The sequence below is a fragment of the Canis lupus genome, chromosome 20, assembly GCF_003254725.2.
Source record: "Canis lupus dingo isolate Sandy chromosome 20, ASM325472v2, whole genome shotgun sequence".
Taxonomy (NCBI): domain Eukaryota; kingdom Metazoa; phylum Chordata; class Mammalia; order Carnivora; family Canidae; genus Canis; species Canis lupus.
In genome coordinates, this window is record NC_064262.1 from 17,734,783 (window position 1) to 17,751,170 (window position 16,388).

Genomic DNA, 16,388 nt, shown 5'->3' on the forward strand with positions numbered 1-16,388 from the left:
AGAATTATAACATTTTTCCTAAAGGACAAAATATTTTATCAATTCAGACTAAATTTGTAATCGTCCAAACTTCACATGAAATGTAACAGATCATCTAAAACTCTACTAAATTTAAAATGAACAAGTTTTAATCCCAGGTTTATAAAGGTACAAAAATACCTTTGATAACAGAGGGAATAAAGTATGTTTGTCCTGAAGTGAATTCTGCATTAATCTAGTCATCCAGATAAGACAGGCAAAGTATTTGTTTGTAACTGAGTAAGGGAAACTTATTTCTATCACTTAATCGGGTTGTCTCAACTCACTGAAAAGCTTCCCTTGGTGACCATCAGTAATGTATACAAATTGCCTAAAGTGACTAAGTGTTTGATCAGTAAATTACCAGATGTTAATATTTCACTGCTAGTTGCTTAGCTACCACCAATATTTTAGAAAATAATATTCTATTTCTTTGCGTGCAAATGTGAAACACACTATTTTTTATAATTTGTAAAACACTGAATGGTACAAAGAGGATAAAAGCCAGCCATATTCTAAACACAGGATATTTATTACTGTTAGTGTGTTATTATTGTATTTCTCTCTAGAATTTATTTTCTAGAATTACATTGTTTATATTATTGTATGCCTTTTTAATACTTACTATATTTGAATATTTTCCTATGGTAATACTTTGTTAAAAACCGTTTAAAAAGTCACAGCAACTCACATCTCACTTTAAGTAAGAGCCAAATTCTTACCATAACCTCCAAGAATGGAATAGATATGGTTATTATTACTATTATTATTATCTCAATTTTATAGATAAGAAAACTGAGACATTCAAATCCTTAAGCAATCCTCTCTACTGATAATGCTATTAAATGGTGATAGGAGGGTTTGAACCTAGGCAGTCTGGTTTAAATTTTTTTTAAGATTTTATTTATTTATTCATGAGAGAGGCAGAAACATAGGCAGAGGGAGAAGCAGGCTCCTCACAGGGAGCCCAATGTGGGACTCGATCCCAGAACACTGGGATCAAGCCCTGAGCTGAAGACAGACGCTCAAACACCAAGCCACAGGCAGTCTAGCTTTAGAGAGAATGCTCTGGACCACTGCACTATGCTTCCAATGAGCATGGAATAATTAGGTGTGCTGAATAAACCAAAGAAGGAAGCACCATCCTATTAATAGGATCATGTTTCTTTCATGTGCTTGATCTCCTTCTGAAAAAGGGTAAATTTTAGTTCCTCTAAGACACTATTTTTTCTAATCAGAAGAATGCAGGCAAGAAGATAGAATAGTGAGGCTTTTATTTCTCATCCCTCCTTCTGCATGAGAGGGAACCCCTTCCTTCCAGATGGGTGTGCAAATATGTTGGATTTTTTTTTCTTTGTTCCTTTCATCACCTTCACTTGGCTTCCAGATTCACAATGATTTGCATCCATAATGCAAAATAACTGTTGCTGGCCAATGCGTGTACCCTTTAACTTGGCATAACTTAATTTTTCTTCTTTTTCGTATTTATAGCACAACTTGTTAGTATACTATTAATAGCAGCAATTTTCAACCGATTATATCATAGTTGTAGTCAATTCACCAGCATACTCTGTTCTCCCATCCCATATATACTGCATCCTAATATAATTTCTCTTATTGAAATATGAGTTGTTTGCTGAATGCATTATGAAACTCCACATGAATGTATTATGAAAGCAATACTTTCTAGCTGTGCTCAGCTTTGCTCCAGCTTTGCTCAAATATGTCATGGGGGAAGGAGGAGGGTTCCTCCTTTAATCCTTGAAAGGGAGTGAGTAAACCAATGTTCACACCTCTTTCATCAAAAGAAGACTAAAATACACTTAAACTTCACTGTCCTCTAGGACTACCCAGAACACGATTTCTCAAAATAGAACCCATGGACATCTGCATCAGAAGCAGCTCAAATGCTTGATAAAAATGAGGACTATTATTCCCCATCCTAATTTTTTACTGACTTGAAATTTGCCAAAGCGAGGCAAAGGAATTTAGATTTTTAACAAGTACCTCCAAGTAAGTATATGTGTGTATTAATACATGTTAAACATTATTATTCAAATAAATGTTCAACATCTTCTATGGGCCATTTTCTATGCTGCTTTCTGAGACTACAATGATCAATAGAAAAAGACATAATCCCTGTCTTCAAGGAATTTCAGCCTAGAGAGGAGGCAGATATTAATCAAATGACCACAAAAAAGGCACAGAGAATCTCTACTACTACAGGAACTATGACGGAGAGAACATCCAAAGTATGGATGCTTGGCCATGCCAGGAATTTCAAGGAAAACACCTCTGAAATAAAATCCGAAACAGTATAAACTAAGTCAGGAAGAGGAGACAAAGGTTGAGCTCCAGAGAGTGGGAAAGTGACATCATAAATCATGCTTCAGAAGGAGCACAAAGAGAGACAGGTGGGCATAGGAAGCCCAGCATGATGATAGCAAATGGGTTGGAGGAGTAGGTTTAAGAAGCAGCAAGATTGGTAGTAGTGGCTGGACAACACTGTATCTGTAGACTAGCTCTGCCTTTACCTTCTACAAATGCAATAGGAACCCCTTGGAGGGCTAACATGAGGAGAGGACACTGGCAGGGTGATAGCTGAGATTATTCTTATTGACCCTAGAACTATGTAGTCACACAGGATAAGCACTAGCCATATGTAACTATTTAAATTTAAATGTAATAAAATTAAAAGCTCAATTCCTCATTCACACAGACTACTTTTCAAGTGCTTAGTATTCACATGTGGCTGGTAATTACCTATTAGAGACAGCACAGATATAGAATATTCATTGTCGCAGAAATTTCTAACAGCAGTGCTGCTTAGAGGTGGTCTGCAGACCCCAGCGTGGTAACCCAACCCTAAAAGCTGGTTAGAAATACACATCGTCAAGTCCTGCCCTGTATGCTAAGATTCTTGGGTGACTTCTATACCTATTACAGATTGAGGACCATAATTCTGAAAGGTAACTGAACATTCAGTGAAATCCTAAATAATAATCTGATGCTTTGAATGGGGTGAAAATCACAGATAAACTTCTAATATAGAGGATAATGACTAAAGAGATGTCAATATTGCCAAGTAAAGGACCAGTCTGAGCCTCAGTGTCACAGGATCTTTACAAGCCCCTTTAGGAGCTCAGTGAAATATACACATCACCTGATTCAAATCAAATGTTTTACATTTGAAAAGAGCATTGTCTTATAGCTCTTTCCAAACATGATTTTAGGTTTCCCCCCCACTAACCCCCCTTCCTATCCATTCTCCTGTATTATCCCTCTCTAATGTCTGGCTGTTGTGAGTAGGACCACTACATATCATACCAATAGAATCCAGGATGTGACACAAAAAGCTTAATTTTCTTTTTAGGGTTCCCGGTGGAAGACTATAATATGTGAAATGTTATTTGTTAGATCGTTAAGAGAAACTAATGAACTCACTGGCTTCCTGAAATTGTATTCTATTTTTCAGAGGTATGGGTGCCTATTTATTTTTAACTGTACTATTATCATACAAATAGATCAACTTGTGATTGTTATGGATTTCAGACACACAATCCACTCCACTTTCACTGCACTGTCTGTTATGTGACAAACTACTTGAGGAAGCTCACCAAAATGCCACCCTTGTAAACAAAGCATGAGAACATATGTGGGGATGCAAGAAAACTTCTTTCAAACAGCTAGCCTGTGCTATGGGTTAATTTTGAGCTAGAGTATAGCTACAATATCAACATGACAATAATCTTAAAATGAATACTCAATCTTAAAATAAACACACACTAATCAGGATGAACTGAATTTTTGTGTCCCCTCCCCACCCAAATTCACATGTTGAAGCCCTGACCCCCAGTGCAATGCTATTTGCAGACAGGGCCTTTGGGAAGTAAGATTAGGTCATGAAGGGTAACAGTCTTCCTTGACCAAACCTTAGTCAAGCTCCTTTGTCTGAGGCCTCTCCCCAAGGAGGCCTCTACCCAAGAAGGCCTCAACTTTTATATTACCCTGTCCACCTCTGCATTGTCTGATTTCAGCAAAAATCCTGATAAGTCAGGTAAGCCAGAATTATCCACCCTCAATATCCAGTCACAGAATTATCCACCCTCAATATCCAGTCACCCTGATAGATAACTGGGTTCCTCATCCCCCATTCCCCTCAGGCGATGTCTGGTCACATAGCCTGCCTTCAGCAAGAATCCTGCTAGATGAATTTAGCCAGAATCCCCCTTACTCCTGATGTTTCCTCTTAGTAATTTTCCTTCCAGCAACTTCTACCCTGCTCTTTGGGCTATAAACATTCCCTCCATTCCTTGTTGTATTTAGAGTTGAACCCAATCTCTCTCCCCTACTAGAAAACCTCATGGCAGTGCCCCTCCCTTTACTATCCTGATAGTTCTGAATTAAGTTGGCTTTACCATTTTATTATATTTTATCTTATATTATTTTATCAGGTAAGTGTTTTTTTTTTTTGTTGTTGTTGTTGTTTTTTACTGAAACATAATTGACATTAGTTTCAGGTGTACATCACAATGATTTGGTATTTATATATATTGTGTAATGACCACCACACAATACTCAAGTTAACATCCTTCTCTATACATAGTCACAACATTTTTTTTCTTGTGATGAGGACTTTTAAGATCTACTTTCAACAACTTTCAAATATGCAATACAGTATTATTAACCAGAGTCACCATGCTGTACATTATATCTCCATTTTAACTAGTGTCACAAATATCTTTAACAGAGTGAGACTATCGATGGGATTATTGGTGTGTTGAAAAGAGAAAGAGATATCTCTCCCTCTCTCCATCTGTGAAAGCATGGAGGAAAGGCTATGCAAGGACACAGTGAGAAAGAAGGGTCTGTTTTCCAGGAATACCATTCATTCCAGAAACTAAATTTGCCGGCACCTGGATCTTGGACTTCCAAGCCTCCAGAACTGAGACAAATAAATTTCTTTTGTTTAAGACACAGTTGATAGCAGCCTGAGCAGACTTAGACGCTATGTGCCAGGCCCAGGGCTACATACCTGGCAAATATTGTCCCATTTATCTTTACTTAAATTATTACTAAGCTGAAGTGACTAATATCACAAATACCTTACAAATGAGGAAATTTAGGTTTGCAGAGATCAAGTAACTTCCCAAGGTCACTCTGTCATTGTTCCAAAGTCATCTCATATTTACTTTTTTTTTTTTTAAAGATTTTATTCATTTATTCATAGAGACAGAGAGAGAGAGAGAGAGAGAGAGAGGCAGAGACACAGGCAGAGGGAGAAGCAGGCCCCATGCAGGGAACCCGATGCGGGACTCGATTCCGGGGCTCCAGGATCACACCCCGGGCTGTAGGTGGCGCTAAACCGCTGCGCCACCAGGGCAGCCCTTTACTTTTAATCCAAATTCGATGAAAATCCATGTAAAGCTTTAAGCAATACAGAGGAAAAATACGACAGCTGTAGAGCCAATCAAAGCATTGAAAACTCTGCTAACAGATTTTGACAGCTATATTAAACTATTACCTGCATTTAAACAGATGCTATTATTTTTATGAATATAATTAGGCTGTGTGTACAAAACAAATACATCTGTGGTTATTTCTTGTTTTCAATCTGAGAAATCTTACTCATTTGGATTCATGTCGCACAGACAAGATGGCCTGCTAAACATATAAATGCACATCAAAAGGGAACTCCTGTATGGATTGAAAACCTGAATTCTAATCCTTTTTTTTGTAACTAATTTTGCAAACTTGGGCAGGTCTGTATCTCTTAGGACAAAGAGTTCTGTTGTGGGAAGAAGGGGCTGGTCTTAGCATCCTCCCCAGAGTTAACACTCTGGTTTTGTGTTCTCAAAGAAAGCCTTATCAAGAATTCTATTACATCCGCTGACAGAATAAAATATTTTATCTTTATAACAAATTTAAGTCTTTCTATATGATTACTTTGAATTTTGATCTGTAGGGTCAAAAAAAATAAAGGAATACGAAAGAAAGAAAGAAGAAAGAAAGAAAGAAAGAAAGAAAGAAAGAAAGAAAGAAAGAAAGAAAGAAAGAAAGACATTTAGGCAGAGAAACAGAGAGAGAATGAAAGAGAGAGAGAGAGAGAAAGGGAGCCAGAGGGAAAATGTGAGGAAGAGAAGAAAGAGGGGAAGGAGGGAGGAAGGAAAGGAAGTGGAAAGAAGAAGGCCAGAAGGAAGGAAGGAAGGAAGGAAGGAAGGAAGGAAGGAAGGAAGGAAAAAGAAAGGAGAGAGAGAAAGAAAAAAAGATCAATCAAAAAAAAAAAAGAAAAGAAAGAAAGAAAGGTCAATCATACATACTGTTCTACCAAAAAGAAAAATAAAATTTCAGCCATTGTTTAGCTGATAAAATCCACTCTGCTAGGAAATGTTAAATAATTAGTTGTATTGGCCAGGTCTCATTCAGTTGCAAGTGAACAGAAACCCATTTCAAAATGCATAAAGTAAAAGCAACAACAAATTTATTGATTCACATAAAATGAAAAGTTCATGGGTGGGTATGGCTTTAGGAAAATATCTCTGCCAGCAGCTCTGGGCTTACATACTGTCCCACTTCTCTTTCTAATAAAAGCCCCCAAATTGAATCTCATTGGCCAAAAAGCGTTCATGTGCTCCTATTCAAGCTCCTGTTAAAGCAATCTTTTGGTCAAAAAAGGGTCATATGCCTATTCTTTGAACCAAAGATGAGGGCAGTTTCACTCTTAGTCACTTAGAAACCACAAGAAAAATCCAGGTAAGATTACCATATAGCTGGTAAGCAAAAAACAGTAGTCATCTATTTTACCAAGAAATATATTAATAATACTGGTAATAATGGCTATGTGAGTGGTTCCCCCATCTTACTAAAGAAAATATAATTATAGAGGCATACCTTGGAAATACTATGGGTTCAGTTCTAGACCAATGCAATAAAGTGAGTAGGATAATAAAGCCAGTTAAATATATTTTATTGCCCAGTACACATGAAAGTTATGTTTATGCTCTACTGTTTTAAGTGTGCAATAGCACACTCATGTCTAAAATATATACCCTAATTTAGAAATATTGCTAGAGAATGCTAACCATCCTCTGATATTTCACCAAGTCATAATCTTCTTGCTGTCAGAGGGTCTTGCTTCCGCGTTGATGATACTGACTAATCAGGGAAGTGGTTGCTGAAAAGTGGAGTGTCTATGGCAATGTCTTCTAACAAGGCAATGATAAAATTTGCTACATTGACCGATTCTTCCTTTAACAATTTCTATAAAGCACACAATACTGTTTGGTAGCATTTTACCCATAGTAGAACTTCTTTTGAATTTGAAGTCAAACCTCTCAAATCCTGTCTCTGCTTTGAGAGCTAAGTTTATGTAATATTCTATGTAGTCTATGTAATGTTCTTTGCTGTCATTTCAACAATCGTCATAGCACCTTTACTAGGAGTAGATTCCCTCTCGAGAAACTTCTTTCTTTGCTTATTGATAAGAAGCAATTCCTCATCTGTTCCAGTTTTTTCATGATTGTAGCAATTCAGTCACATCTTCAGTCTCCACTCTGATTCTAGTTCTCCTGCTATTTTCACCACATCTGCAGTTCCTTCCTCCACTGCAGCCTTGAAGCCCTTGAAGTCTTCCATGGGAGTTGTGATTAACTTCTTCCAAGCTCCTGTTAATGTTGATATTTAGTCCTCTCTCATGAGAGACTAAATATAAAATCTTATGAATCATGAATGCTCTTTTTTTTTTTTTTAATTTTTTTTTTTAATTTTTTATTTATTTATGATAGGCACACAGTGAGAGAGAGAGAGGCAGAGACACAGGCAGAGGGAGAAGCAGGCTCCATGCACCGTGAGCCTGACGTGGGATTCGATCCAGGGTCTCCAGGATCGCGCCCTGGGCCAAAGGCAGGCGCCAAACCGCTGCGCCACCCAGGGATCCCCATGAATGCTCTTAATGGTATCTAGAATTGTGAATCCTTTCCAGAAAGTTTTCAACTTACTTTATCCAAATTCAAAAGAAGAATCACTAGCTATGGCACCTATATAGCCTTACAAAGTATATTTCTTAAGTAATATGACTTGAAATTTGAAATGAGTCCCTGACTCATGGGCTACAGAATGGATGCTGTATTGGCAGGCATGAAAACAACATTAATCCCATTGTCTATCTCCATCAGAGCTTTTGGGTGACCAGGTGCATTGTCAGGGAGCAGTAAAATTTTGAGAGATCTTTTTTTCTGAGAAATAGATCTTAACATGAGGCTTAAAATAGTCAGTAAACCATATGGTAAATAAATGCACTGTCATCCAGGCAGGCTTGCTGTTCTATTTATAGAGCATAGGCAGGGTAGACTTTGCATAGTTCTTAAGGGCCCTAGGATTTTTGGAATGGTAGATGCGTACTGGCTTCAACTTAAAGTCATCAACTGCTTTAGCATCTAACCAGAGTCAGTCTCTGTCTTTTGAAACTCTGAAGTCAGGCACTGACTTTTCCTCTCTACCTATGAAAGTCCTAGATGACATCTTCTTCCGATAGAAGGCTATTTTGTCTGAATTGAAAATCTGTTGCTTAGTGTAGACACCTTATCATTAATTACCTGAGCTAGATATTCTGGATGACTTGCTGCAGCTTCTACATAAGCACTTGCTACTTCACCTTACACTTTTATGTTATGGAGATGCTTCTTTCCTTCAACCTCAAGAATCAACCTGTCTTTAGCATCAAGCTTTTCTTCTGTAGCTTCCTCACCTCTTTCAACCTTCATAGGATTAAAGAAAGTTGGGGCCTTGCTCTGGGTTAAGCTTGTGCTTAAGGGAATGTTGTAGCTGGTTTGACCTAACTAAACCACTGAAACTTTCTCCATGTTGGCAAAAAGTCTGTTTGCCTTCTCGTCATTTGGGTGTTCACTACAGTAGCATTTTTAATTTCTTTCAAGAACTTTTCCTTTGCATTCACAATTTGGCGAACTATTTGGCACAGGAAATGTAGCTTTTGGCCTATCTCAGCCTTTGACATGCCTTCCTCATGAAACTTATGCATTTCTAGCTTTTAACTTATTATTTTTTAAAGATTTTATTTATTTATTCACAGGAGACACACACACACACAGAGAGAGAGAGAGAGAGAGAGAGGCAGAAACATAGGCAGAGGGAGAAGCAGGCTCCATGGAGGGAGCCAGACATGAGATCTGATTGAGGGACTTCAGGATCGCACCTGAGCCAAAGGCAGATGCTTAACCACTGAGCCATCCAGGTGTCTCTAGCTTTTGATTTAAAGTGAGAGATGTGCAACTCTTCCCTTCCCCTGAACACTTAGAGACTATTTTAGGGTTTTTAATTGGCCTAATTTCAATATTGCTGTATGCCAGGGAATAGGGAGGCCTGAAGAGGGGGAGAGGGATGGTAAGGGCTTTGGTGGGGCAATCAAATCACATAGAACGTTAATTAATTAAGTCTGCCATATTATAGAGATGCAGTTTATGGTGCCCCAAAAGAATTACAACAGTGACATCAAAGATCACTGATCACAGATCACCATGAGAAATACAAAAATTTTAAACAGTTTGAAATATTGAAAGAATTACTTTAATGTAATGCATAGACACAGAGTGAACAAAATGCTAATGGAAAAATAGTGCCAATAGACTTACATGATGCAGGATTGCTACAAACTTCCAATATGTAAGAAATGGAATATCTGCAAGATGCAAAAAAGCAAAGCACAATAAAACGAGGTAGCCTGTAGTTGTAAATTATTGAGCATTCCTTATATGCTCAGAATTGTGCTAAATACTTTACACATATTACTGACTTTATCTTACATACAGATGAAGAAATAGAAGCTTAAAGAACTTGTATCACTTGTACAGATTTCTAAAGCTAGTAAGAGGCAGAGCTAAAACACAATATGGATTTATCTCATTTCCCAATTTATGATCATATGACTCTTAATTATATATTTCTTAAAGAACTAAGTTGGTATCTCATTCTTAGAGTCAAAGAAAATGAAAGCATTAAAGTAAAATAACTTTACAATGTAGCTTCAAAAAACAAAGGTTTTGCAAAAACAAGAGTACAATAGAATATGATTTATTAATAATGTCCAGAATGGATCTATGACATAATCAGAAACACAGTTTTAAATAACTCAGTTACCTTACTTCCAAAGTACTGTGATGATCAAAAAATAGTTTTTAGAAAATATATGCCTATGTATGTATGCGTATGTGTGTACACACAAATGCATAATTAGAATTCAATGTTCACAAAATAGTTATTAACAATCAGAACATGTAAACCTCTGAGAACTATCCACAACTCTTACTAGTTACATCAGAAATACAAATTATATCAGTTACTATTGATATCAGAATTATTTTAAGTCATGCAGCTCAGGATACTGGGATACCATTAACCAGTCATTCAAAAGTTGACTATTCATATACATATAACCATTGACTTTTGCAGCTAGTCATTGAGTTACTACAATGGCATGACTCTGAGCTAAACAATTTTCTATATTAAGGATTGACAAATGGTAGCCTCTGGGTCAAACTCAGCCTGCTGCCTGTTTTTGAAAATAAAGCTTTATTGGAACACAGTCATGCACACTGATTTACCTATTGCCTATGACTACTTTTGTACTAAGTGGTAGAGTTAAACAGCTGCTACAGGAAACTTCTACACTCAGGGATTGAAAATATTTACTACACCATCCTTCACAGAGAAAGGTTGTCAAGCCTTGTTCTAGAATTGCATGCGCATTGCATGGAGGACTTGAATTTTAAAGGGAAATTGCCAAAACCCTATTTTCCCCCTCCTCTTTTGTAAATCTGAAGGAAGGAAGATAATATTTTATAAATACAGACTGAATTTCTAAAGCTGTAAAAAGAACATCATATCACACCTCAAACCAACCTTTGAAAATGAGGTAATGAACTGCTTACCAGGCCAGCTGCTCCAGAATAATTGAGAGTTCACGTGGATGCCTGGAAAGTCCTCTCCTGCTTTTACTCCTTTAAATTCTGTTTCTATTCGGCCTTTAAAAAAGGAGTTAATGAGCTGGAGTCTTTTCATTTGTGCTCTTTGGGACAGCTGTCATTTGGGAGCTATGACATGAACTTTCTTTTTAAAAAGGTTCCTTAAAACCTTTTAAACCTTAAAACCTTCTGTTAATGGTTTCCTTTTCATTGGTTTCTACAAATCATGTCTTGTTTCCTTCCCACTAAATCATGATGACCCTGCAGTCATATATGAATTAGACATGTTCAACCCTTAACAGGCATTCACAGCACCATGTGGCTACTGAGGGACTTTGCTTACCCACATGTCCTTTGAAGGATTAACTAGACACTTGGCCTTTATTGGTCTGTACTTGGAATTGCCATATTTTATCTGTTTTTCTTAAGCAGCTTGGGCTCTGGATGACCCACTTGCAGTGAAGAAGGTATTTGCTTAACATTAGAGCATATTGTATTTTCCCTGATTCTGAATTAAACTCTAGGGCTAATGCCTTCATTTTCTACGCACAGACTGATTACTCCAATTTTATCTGATTGGATGGAAAGAGGGTATTTTGGATGGGAAATTTTCATCTTGATCCTTTATCTTCAACTCTAGATGGCACAGGGAATCCCTGATCAAATTTCCAGCAGTTACATGCCGATGACATATTAGGCATTAGGGTATACCACTGAGAAATACCTCTAATGGTCTGCCAGTTGCTGGATACATTTTGCTTGTGCTATTTAAATAAACTAGACATGTTTCATTGTGCACCATAATGTTTCACTGCTGGCCTCACGAGCCTTAGATTTTTCTGATTTTCAACAAATTCAAGAGTAAAGATGTGAATGTGAACATATATAAGTATTCACCCCAAGCCAGAACAGAATATATCCCCCTCAAAGGAAGAACACATTTTTGGTTGTAAAGAGACCATATGGCTACCAGAAAAGCAAAACAAACAACAACCCTTAGAATATTTTAAAATCAGCACAGGAAAGCTGTTGACAAGGAAAACAGGATTATAATGTGGGTGAGAGAACCAGAACTCTGAGTTAAGATCTTCCCTAGAACAACTCATTCATTGCTACATTCCATTCCATTTACAGGGAGAAGTTGACTCCCCTCCCCACCCCAAAGTCCATATATTCCCAAAGAGTGTTTGCATCAGCTCTCATATCTGTAAGTTCCCTTTCTGAAATGCCAATTCTATGTACTGAAACTACTAAAATGAAAATAGAAATGCTTCTACTAAGTCTATGGTTACATACATTTTGGTACAACTGCTTTAAGGCTTATTGAAAATACAGAGTGTGCTCAATGCATGCTTTTTCCCTATCAAACATCCATCCAAGGAAAAGACCACGTCACCATGAGATCTGTTTCAGTAGGCGGCATGTGACAAACCAACTGGAGTCAGGAACCCCAGGTCTTTTTCTCTACAACTCTTGGAAAAGATGCATTCTTTTTAACTGAGAATGCCTAGCTGCTTATGGATAAGCCTGGAGGTATAAGCATACTTGCTCCAGAAAGGCAAACTCTGTCTGACAATGAGGTCAGCACAGACAGCAGAGTTAGGAGACTTGAAAGATGAATCCCAAATGGCATCCTTTGAGCCCAAGAGTGAAACACTCCCTAAGGAAGAGCTGCTGTAACTTCAGTTAGCTAATAAATTCACTTTTTGTTTAAGCCACTTAGAGATGCCACTTGTAGGATAATCACAAACCACAGTATTTTTGAAATGACAAAAAATAATAAAGTTATTATGATATGCTTATCAGATATTGGAATTTTGAAGATATATGTTACTTGAGAGAAATATGTTAATATGTGAGAAGGGAGGAGGAAGATTCTGGATGAGTAAGCACAATCCATAGGCCTGGGTGAAACACAGAACAAATAGGCACACTGGAAGGAGAGGGTGATGGGCTCTGATGGAAGGGGCATTTTCAAAAGTGAAGTGAGCAGACACAGAAGACATGCTTTCATGTGCTTGACCACTATGGCTGCTGTTAGAAATGATTTAGCAAAATGAGAGATCTATAGTTTTATGTAGGGCTGAAGCAAAAATACCCAGCAAAACTTTATCTCCAATGATATTACCTCTGTCATGAGTCAGAGTACCTGATCTGTTAATATTTATTTCCCATTTTTGACTCGTTAACAAATACCTCTACCACTTATCAGATCAGAAGTTTCCAACAACCATACTGAGCCACTCTAAGGTTGAACAGGTGGGTCCTGAAGTGGCTAAACCCTCGAACAAGTCATTGTCAATTATGAAAAGCCATGAACAGCAACAGTAGAGAATCACAATAGTCATGTGTGTTTTGTTCAAGTCATTTTCCTCATTTGCAAAGGGAATAGAATATAGAGATCATTTACGATAGAGATTTGTAGTGGAAAATTACACTCAATAAAAAATAGTACATGAAAACTGTCTATGTAGCACCTTAGTATGAAGGTACTAAGTAAATTATAGCTGCTATATTTTCTACAAATAAGTATTACGTTTGCCAATTACATTTGCATTTGTCTGTAAATGCATATGTTTAAGAATGAAATTATTTTCCCCAAACAGAATGTATACATGAAAGTATCTATAAAAGGAAAAGACTTGATTTTTCAGAATGCTTTATTGTTGGCATTGTTGAAATCCTGGAGTTACAGAAGAAAAATGCATAGAATCATCTCTAATTATTCCATCCTTTTAATCAGGTAATTTATTTACTACAAAGAAATTTTTCACACTGGAATTACTGGATGGCACAATAGAATAAAATTGGATTTGAACAACAATTTGAGGCTCTCGTGTTTTTTATGAATAAAAAATATGCATAAATAAAAACAGATTAATAATATACTTAAATTATTACTTTTTCTAGTCTGTTTATGTCCAAATTTCAAAAAAAATAAATATATATTAATCATGCCACTTAACAGCACAATCATTAAAGATCAGCATACTTTTATAAAAGCTGAAAGGGTCTAACAGACTTGCAAAAAGTTTTAGCCTCATCAGAAAGCTGCATTTAGGAGTCAATCTAAAAAGTTGTGAAAGCAAATACAGAAAATTGTGTCTATGCATTAAATATTCAGCAAGATAACATGGTAATATGACACTGGAAAACTATTAAAAAGTGTATTTCAGAGTGCATATGGAAGAAAAGAACAAAAAATATTTCAATGGGCTTAAGATTTGTGACTTTATCCTGGGATGAATACAGTAAAATCAATGAAGAAAAAAATTGAACAAAGATATAAAAGAGATACTATGTTTTTCTGATAACAGAAATGGAGACTAAATATAAAATCATTGCTTCTTGTTGATGCCTCCTCTACCTCAAATAATCCAAATCCACCCCACAACCTAGCCTCTCCCTTTTCTTTTATAATGCACTTTCTGAAATTGCAATAAAACATGCAAACAGAAAAATGCACAGAGAAATTTACGATTGTTTTTGACACCTATATAAATGGACTTGCATGGTATGTATTCTTTAGTTGTTGTTGTTTTTTATTTTAAGTAGGATCTAGGCCCAGTATGGAGCCCTTTTGGGTTTCTTCTATAAAATATTATGGTTATGAGATTTTTTTCCCCTTTATTGTTACATATAGTGGTAGTTTTCATTGTTGTGTATGTATATACCACACAAGTTTAGCTATTAAAATAATACTATTACAAATAGCCTAGAGCAGGGACGCCTGATTGGCTCAGTGATCATGCCTGAGCCAAAGGCAGGGGTGATCCTGGAGTCCTGGAATCAAATCCCGCATCGGGTTCCCAGAGGGGAGTCTGCTTCTCTCTCTGCCTATGTCTCTGCCTCTCTCTCTCTGTCTCTTATGAATAATTAAATTAAATTAAATTAAATTAAATTAAATTAAATTACCTAGAGTAGCATTTCCTACTCTTTTTTTTTTTTTTTTTCTAAGTCCACCCAAGAGTGGACTTTCTAGGTAGAAGTTTTTGGTTATTTACCTTTAGGTTTCCAAACTGGTTGTGCTAGCAGTGCTTGGATGTTTCCATGGGTCCATAACCTATCAGTATTTAGTATTACCATGTTTGTTTGTTTTAATTTTAGCCATTTTTATATGTAATGACTTCTCATTAAGTTCTTTTTTATTGAAATATATACACAATAAAATACACTGATAGTTAAGTGTTCAGTTTGATGGTTCTCACCCTTGTAACTACTATCCAAAACGACATACCCTATAAATACCCTATAGAACATTTCCATCACCACAAAATAATCCTCTTGCCTTTTCTATTCAATTTGGCACTTCCTTCTAAACTATTATTGTCCTAATTCCTATCACTATAGTTCTCTTCTCGGACTTCAAGTAAATGAAATCCTATAGGATATAATTATTTATGTATGGCTTCTTTTGTTCAAAATTGTGTAGTGTTTTTAAAGCTATTTATTTATTTATTTATTTATTTATTTATTTATTTAGCACCCAAGCAGGGGGAGGTGCAGAGGGAAAGGGAGAGAGAGAAAGAACCTCAAGCAGTCTTCCCGCTGAGTGCAGAGCCCGACATAGGGCTCCACCCAGGGCTTAGTGTGGGCCTAGATGTTAGGACTTAGATTATGACCTGAGCTGAAATCAAGATTCAGGCAGTTAAGTAACTGGGCTACCCAGGAACCCCCCATATTGTGTGTTTACCACTGCATTTATGATTCATCATGACATGGCATGTATCAGTACTGTTGATTTACTTTTTATTGTCAAGAAGTATTCCACTGCATGAGTATACCACAAGTTGTTTATTCCATTCTCTCCTATTGATGAGCATTTGAGTTGTTTCAAATCAGGGGCTATTTTGATGAAGCTGTGATAAACATTTTTATAGATCTTTTTGTGGACCTATGTTTTTATTTATCTTGCATAAATACTTAAAATAGAATTCCTGGGCTGTGGGGTAAAACAGTTATGTTCAACTTTATAAGAAATTGCAAAACATTGATTCAACGTACTTGTACAATTTTACATTCCCACTAGCATATATGACAGTTACAGTTGCTCCACAACTTTGCCAACAATTATTATTGTCACTCTTAACAGTTTTCCCTTACAGTGGATGTAAAATTGTACATATTCATGCTTTTAATTTATTTTTTATTGAATTACAGTTGATATATCACTGCGGTTTTCATTAATATTTCTCTGGTGACTAGCATAGAGACTTTTTGTACATATTTGTGCTTACTGGTCATTCTTTTTAAAAAACTTTTAATATTTATTTAATAGATTGCCAACTTTGTCTCCCCCACACACACACTTGGAATTTCATCTTATTTCCATGTTGAGTAATGAAACAATGACAAAACTAATAAGAATACAGTACTTCAAAAAGAGAAACTAAC